The sequence below is a fragment of the Aedes aegypti genome, unplaced genomic scaffold, assembly GCF_002204515.2.
Source record: "Aedes aegypti strain LVP_AGWG unplaced genomic scaffold, AaegL5.0 Primary Assembly AGWG_AaegL5_hic_scaff_1765_PBJ_arrow, whole genome shotgun sequence".
Taxonomy (NCBI): Eukaryota; Metazoa; Arthropoda; class Insecta; order Diptera; family Culicidae; genus Aedes; species Aedes aegypti.
The window spans coordinates 21,736-29,768 of record NW_018735229.1 but is presented as its reverse complement, the minus strand read 5'-3'; the positions used below and the strand labels follow the sequence as shown (position 1 = coordinate 29,768).

The 8,033-nt window shown below is 41.5% G+C and overlaps 1 long non-coding RNA gene across 1 annotated transcript; it reads left to right on the top strand.

Moving 5' to 3' along the window:
• Window positions 1-4,400: 4,400 nt before the first annotated feature.
• Window positions 4,401-5,006, top strand: LOC110680750. Its single transcript, XR_002502972.1, has 2 exons — window positions 4,401-4,502; window positions 4,561-5,006. It is a non-coding gene; the product is annotated as an uncharacterized LOC110680750 (long non-coding RNA).
• Window positions 5,007-8,033: the final 3,027 nt, after the last annotated feature.

The following is an 8,033-nucleotide window of genomic DNA, read 5'->3' as shown; positions in this document are numbered from 1 at the left end:
CTCGGAGGATTGGCCACGGTGGCGTGAAGCCATCGAAGAGGAGTTGAAATCATTAGCGGCGAACAAAACCTGGGAGCTGGTAGACCTGCCGGAAGGAAGAAAACCGGTAGATTGCAAATGGGTGTTCAAGCTCAAGATGAAACCGGATGGCACCATCGACAAGTACAAAGCGAGACTGGTCGCTAAAGGATTCTCGCAGCGATATGGATACGACTACACCGAAACATACGCTCCGGTGGTGAAAATGTCGACGGTTCGGATGATGCTGGCATTAGCAAATCAGGAGAATCTGCTGGTTCATCAGATGGATGTTCGGACGGCGTTTCTGAACGGAAATCTCTTGGAGGAAATATTCATGCGACAACCTCGAGGATTTGAGGAGGGGAACCAAGTCTGCAAGTTGAACAAATCCATCTACGGTTTGAAGCAGGCATCGAAGGCGTGGAATGACCGATTTCACGAGTTTGTGTCCCGGATCGGTTTTCGACGATGCGAGAGCGATAGCTGTCTGTATATTCGTGAGCGCGGTGGCGAGAAGGCTTTCCTGCTGCTGTATGTGGACGACATCCTCGTCGTATCACGTTCCTTTGTCATGATTGGCGTCATCAAGAAAATGTTGAAGACGGAATTTTCGATGCAAGACATGGGTGAAGCGAAGATGTTCCTTGGTTTGAAGATCAGCCGCGACGTGCTGCTGGGACGAATGACGTTGAGCCAGGAGCACTACACTCGGTCCATTTTGAAGCGTTTCGGGATGGAGAAGTCCAAGCCCGTGTCAACTCCAATGGAAGCGGGTCTGCAGCTGAAGAAGAGCGAGACTAGCGAGAAACTGGATAAGCCCTACCGTGAGCTGATAGGGTGCCTTACCTATCTGATGGTTACATCCAGGCCGGATCTCAGCGCGTCGGTGAATTACTTCAGCCAGTTCCAGAGTAACCCAACAGAAGATCACTGGGTGCACGCCAAAAGGATTCTGCGGTACCTACAGGGGACAGCCGATTACGGATTGGTGTACGAACGGTCAACCGTATCAAAACGCCAAGTGATTGGTTTCGCAGATGCAAACTGGGCGACTGATGTCAATGACAGGCGTTCGGTTTCTGGGATCCTGTTCAAGCTGCATGGAGCCACAGTTTGTTGGAGTACCCGGAAGCAAAGCACCGTGTCCTTATCATCGACCGAAGCGGAATGTTCTGCTCTGGCAGATGCAGCATGCGAAGCAATCTGGATCCAAAAGGTGTTAGGTGAGTTGGGAGTTCAAGAAGGGCAGCCGCCACTGTTGTACGAGGACAACCAATCAACTATTGCCATAATGGAGTCAGCTGGACCTTCGAAGCGACTAAAGCACACTGACGTCAAACTTCACTTTGTGCGTGAATGTGTAACGATGAAGAAACTCGAAGTTCGCTATGTGCCAACGAATGAGCAGCAAGCAGATCTTCTGACGAAAGGTTTGTCGACGACGCCGTTCCGGAAACACCGTTCAACTATTGGAGTTCTTCCACGATCAGTTTGAGGAGGGGTGTCAAGACTGAGCAAACCAATCGTAGAGTTCAAGAAGGGCAGCCGCCACTGTTGTACGAGGACAACCAATCAACTATTGCCATAATGGAGTCAGCTGGACCTTCGAAGCGACTAAAGCACACTGACGTCAAACTTCACTTTGTGCGTGAATGTGTAACGATGAAGAAACTCGAAGTTCGCTATGTGCCAACGAATGAGCAGCAAGCAGATCTTCTGACGAAAGGTTTGTCGACGACGCCGTTCCGGAAACACCGTTCAACTATTGGAGTTCTTCCACGATCAGTTTGAGGAGGGGTGTCAAGACTGAGCAAACCAATCGTAGTAGCTTTAGTTAAATATTCAATCATAGCAATCATGTCTGTAATTGGAATAAATAAAGATCACTTACAATTATACCGTCACAAGAAGCAGTTCGACTTTTCATTAACTCTGCTATTCAAGACACCAACTAATAGTAAATATCAAAGCCGGGTAACTGGGAGAACATAAGTAGGGGAATCCAACGAAAAAAATGAGTCAATACCACTCTTTACACGAAAAATCGCATGGGCAAAAAGTTTTAACATCTTTTCGAAACCTAACAAAGCAAGTAAATTTCCGAAGGTTTTTCAGTCTAAAGGCTCGAACGCACTGACCGCGAAATGTCCATACTCTCCCTTCATTAGATAGTCTCTGGTTCTGAACATTCCCTAGTCCTAAAACTGTACTTCTGCACGTCGTGTTCAAATACCCATATTACAGCGAATGCACAAATATGAGCAAAATCTTCTTGGAATTAGTCAGGCTTCCTATTAGACGCTACCACCGACCGACTTTACGCCCACCGCAATTCCTCGGCTATCTTGCCGTGGGAGGAATGATGATGGCAGCGTCTTATAGGAGATCTGACTGTACATTTCTTGCCTCTTTTCAAACTCGATATCACGCCCACCACGCCCTTGTACATAATTGTTCACGCTTTGTATCGCAAATTCCGTAAACTTCTCGTAACAATGTCAAATGCATTCCCGAATATGTAATGAAAAATTCTGAATTTTTCAATTTACATATGTCAAAGATTGCTGAGATCGTTTTTCCATAATTTCAGTTCATTGTTTTTTATGGTATGTAGTATTATAGCACGTTTGGCGCGTTTGGCGCACCTTGGCGCTTTGAAGGCACAGCTGTGCCGACTGAAGTGTGTAGAGTGACCTCCCCTTGTGCACGCTTGAAAAATATCAATGACTGGATCTGTGAATCAATGAAACTTTTAGTCAAACATAACGGATTTTTTTTTATCTAAAAGATGCATGCGTGTGTCCATTTCTACAAAACTTTCGTATCAAAATAAGAAAAAAGAAGAAACAAAACATATTTTTTACATATTTTTTTTTATGAATATGCAGACACTGAGGTGTATGTTTTTTGAGCGTGCATTTTTCCGCAGCGTTTCCGAAACCATCAAAATAAAAACAAAGTGAATTTTCGTTCCGGACAGTTTGCTCCGTTTTTTCCAAACGACAGAAACGGTGTTCCAGAGAAATAGTGATGAGATCCCATAATTGGCAGAAGAAATACTGTAAGAGCAGCCGTAACGGTGCGCGACTAAACTAAATTACATAGCGCAGTATCATTACGCTGATCCGTACCGGGCGCTGCTAACCGGGGTAGCAAAATGACAGCGCTGCCTTCGGAAAGCATCGGGTGAGCAAATTTAGCAGCGCGATAGTTGCGCTGCTATTCGATTTGAATTCAAGCATACGGTGTGGGATATGAAATTCTGGTCGAAGTTTTGGAAATCTGATGCATGATGCGCATGAAGTAGAAATTTCAAAATTTTGGGAATTCGGGTAAACCTTCAAGATTTTGATAAGAATACTAGGAATCTGATGCAATTATTGGAAATCCGATAGAAGTTTATGAAATATTCGAAAATCCTCGTAAGAATTTATCGATTTCGGAGTATTATGGGATTTCGGAATTCCGACTGGAATCCTTAGAATTCCGACTGGAGTCCACGGGATTCCGCCAGGAATCCTCGGGATTTCGACTGGAATCCTCGGGATTTCGGCTGGAATCCTCGAGATTCTGACTGGAATGGAAAGAGATTTTGATAAAAATACCGACTGGAATCCTTGGGATTCCGACTGGAATTTTTGGGATTCCGACTAGAATCCTTGGGATTCCGACTGGAATCCTTTGAATTCCGACTGAAATCCTTATAATTCCGACTAGAAACCTCCGAATTCCGACTAGAATCCTTGGGATTCCGACTGGAATCCTTGGAAGTCCGACTGGAATCCTCGGGATTCCGGCTGGAATCCTTGGGATATCGTCTGGAATCCTCGGGATTTCGGCTGGAATCTTAGGGATTCCGGCTGGAATCCTCGGGATTCAGATTAGAGTCCTCGGGATTCTGACTGGAATTCCAGTCGGAATCCCAAGGATTCCAGTCAGATTAATAATAATTACGGTCAAATTTGCAATATTTCTTGTAGGATTTACAAGGATTCCGGTAGAATTGGCAAGGGTTCCAATCAAATTAGCATCCAGTTGGATTCATAAACAATCTCAAAAATTTCCGATGGAATTCTAATAATTCCGCACCAGAATATAATAGATATTCCAGCAGAGTTACAAAAATTCCTAACCTGAATTGATCACCATTATTTTCACAACTCATATGTTAACCCAAAAAGCAACGACCGGTACGGTAACGAGTTACTAAATATGGTAGCCACCGGTGTGAGAATGAGTGACTAAACTAAAATGACAACTCTGGGGTGATCATTTTAATCACCCAAATAGTCGCCCCCGTTAAAGATGCTCTAAGTTTTTAAACGTAAGTTAAGTTTATAACAATATACACATATTCGCTTTTTCCTTTGCAGCTCCCGGATTACCTAGCAGTCTGGTGCCACACGAAAAACAGGCCCCCTGAGGCACGGCCAAACCACAGTCTACAGCCATGGAACCATTGATAGTTTCTATACTATCGAGTAAGTTTTGAGAACATTGTCATTTCCAATTGTGAAACCTGATTTTTTCATGTTGCAGTTGCTGTGTAATCGATCCAATGAAACAGATTTTCATCTACGCACAAGGAAAAATCAAGCGCCACCAGAAGGTCATCCAAGCGCAAGTTTTACTAAATCACCGGAGGTACAAGCGATAATGCAGAGCTGCAACAGGAAAACTTCGGCTACATATGAAACCTAATCGGGAAGCGATGAGATATAGGATCTTGAAGTGGTGTACCATTTCTGGGACAAGGATTAAGGAAGCATCCATTTGTTACGTAATGATGAACCCCCTTCCTCCGCTTCATAACGTCTTTTGTACGAAAATTTTGAATAAGTCATAACGCTTGAGCCTATTTCCTCCCCCCCCTCGAACGTTACGCAATATGTGGACGGCACCTAACTATTTAATTCTGAATTCCGACTGAGAATTATTTTTATTATTGAAATCATTTTAAATTAATAAAAGCATGGTATGAAAAAGTTGAGTTAAGTATGTTTAATTATTTCAAATCAGAAATAATGGACCAAATAGAACGTGTAGCATAAATCAACTTCAGAAGAGAAACAGTTGAAATTGTTATTAAATTGCATGATCTGTGTACGTTTCAATTGAAGTTAATTTTTCTACACGTATCTAATTGTTTCATTATTTTGATTCATTCGAAAAGGATTTTACCTACATATAAACAGTATCAGTACAGTACAGGATACGGTGAAAATTACTTATAACATACCATATTTAAATAATTACACAAACATTCTCCGTTTTCAGTCCCAATTTTATAGGTAACTGTTTGCGTTATAGTGAAATGGGTGCAAAAAAATGAACACATATTATGTATCCGTAGAAATCAAGACCAACATTTATTTATAATTATTATTTTCTCGGGCCCCGTGCGTCGCAGCTAATATGTTGAATAGTGCGCTGTGTTCATAAAAATCGTAAAGAATGCAGCGCCACACTAAAAAATGATTTCAAAATCGCGCCGAGTTGAGCGCGTCGCGAGTCTCACTGGCGCGATCCGGTTTGGTGGCGGTGCGACAATATCCATCATTTGGGAAACTGTAAACTAAATAATTTGTTCGAGAAAATCGACGTTTTCAAAATTGTTACATAACTTAACCGCCTATTCCCCATATTGTGATTTCCTGGATTACCATTCGCCAAACTGTCAAAACAGTTTTTGGGGTACAGGTGATTTATTGTAATTTTGGATGTTAAAAGGGATTGTTCCAAAATTGTTGTAAATGGTTATGAACAGTTTGTGAAACAGTAGAAATCAGTTCCTGATTATGCGGGATCATCTAAACCATATTCAAGTCTATTCACCCCATGCAATAAATATTGTTTAATTATACCCCCATAGTATAAACGGTTTTTATCAATCATAATGCTTAATTTGTGCGAAATTATTTGGCGGCCGTTGTTTTTTGTTTACATCCAAACCACATGGCCAGAAAATATGCAAATTAGTAGGAAAATCAAGAATTAATCAAAATATTACATTATTCAAAAACAAGCTTTCATTACCGCATTTTTAACTGAACGACGATGCAGTGCTCCGATCATTTAGAAATTAAACACAGCTGCTTTACCCAGGTATGATCGGAATTCTCGGAATCCTTTCGACGTCTTGCAAAGTTCGGATATGTCTGCCATCGCAAACCTCCTAAATGCCAACGCGCTCTGGCACCAGTACCGTCCGGTCACATTCTGCAGATTGCCGTCATTACTCCATCCGAAAACACACGCAACCGATTGAGGAAGATGTCGAACTATGTCTTCCAGGCGGCCCACCCGGTCCAGATAGAATTTCCACCTGTATCCGCGTTTCTGCAACAGTTTCTGCGCCAGGTGGCTGAATTTTACAGATGTTTGTTAATCGTACTTCAATTTGTTAAGTATAGCTTTTAATACTTACTTTGGGACACTATGAGTCCGAAGATTATTGATTTGTAAATCTGAATGCTGACAAATTCAGAAAAAACTAACGAACACGTTTTTTAGAAGCGAATGGTTGCAGCTGAAATTGATAACAAAAATCACCAAGTCCCAGTATAGCACGCAATAGTCAAAACCCATTGAAGGTAATAATTTTCAAAAATGCATGGTAAAGTATAAAACATATGTTGATGATGCATATTTCATACGCTGGACAATGCTTAAAATTTTAAAATGCCACAGTTGTATTAAATAATACCCTAAATAGTATTTCCAAAGTTCTCCGTGTACAATAGGCAAATATAATGCGCCACCATCAGGTCCGTCACACTCGAGCTCAGATTGTGTAACCACTTCTAGTACTGAATTTGGTCCCTCGGTAGTACAAAAGGTACCCAAGTCTGACAGATCGCAGTACACTTTTCACGGCATTCTAGATTAGCTTATGAGTCATAACATTTTGGGCAACTGCAAGGGACATCGAGGTCTTTAATTTGTCTTTGCCACCATCATAGAGGTCGCTGGGGAACAACGAGAGAAATCGCACTGAAAATGTTTGTCTGCGTGCAAAATTCAATTTTCCAACCCAAAAACTTCCAGTGGCATAATCATTTTGAACTATTATGGGCCTATTCACAAATTTCATAACGCTGAATGGGGTGGGTGGGTATCCTTAGCATGTTACATATAAAAAGCGTTAAGAGGGGGTGGGTGAGTGTCGAAAATTATCATTTTTGGCGTTATGAAAATTTGTGAAAAACCCCTATTCTGCGATACGCGTTATTTCACAACCAATTTAACCGCTAACGAAGAAATCCGGAAGTTTATATCATCTGTTTCCAAACACCAATTTTTCAATTTTATCCCATTAATCATACATGAACATTGCTTGGATCTGTACATTTTCGAAGGAAATATAGTTTATGTTTTAAAATAGGGTAAATGACTGTTTATTTCGTTCTTAAACGCTGACAGTTTGGCGCCAGCAGGAAAAAGTACAGGCAACAGCCTTTCGAACATTCAGTTTCTTTAACTGGCCCCGAGCGACGACACTGTTGTTTGTAATTCCACTCACTGATCGCGCTACGCTGGATTCTCAAATTTCTCAAACTTTCAACACAAAGCGCATGGAAGAATGGTAGTCGGAGAACTGTCGAAACGTATGGAAAATAACGAAAAACGTAAATTACTTGAAATTAGGAAATTAGATCAAAAATGTAGTGATTAGAAATCAAGTGTATAGTGAATTCCGAGAAAAAGTATAAATTGTGTGCAGAAGTTTCTCATATAATTTTGTATGGGGGAAAGGCATCAAATTTCAAATTTATTGTGAATGATGCTTTAATAGCAGACAGACGTTCAAGTTAGACTCAGCAACATGTGTAAAAAACATGGCTGCCACAAATCTCCAAGTGGCAATGGACCTATGCACGAGTTCACTAATTTGACGTTTGAGCGGTGCCGAATTCACTGGTTTCCATGGTCACATAAATAACACGGCACCGCTAAACGTCAAATAGTGAACCTGTGCATACACTGAGAACAGCGTTGCAGTTGAAATTACT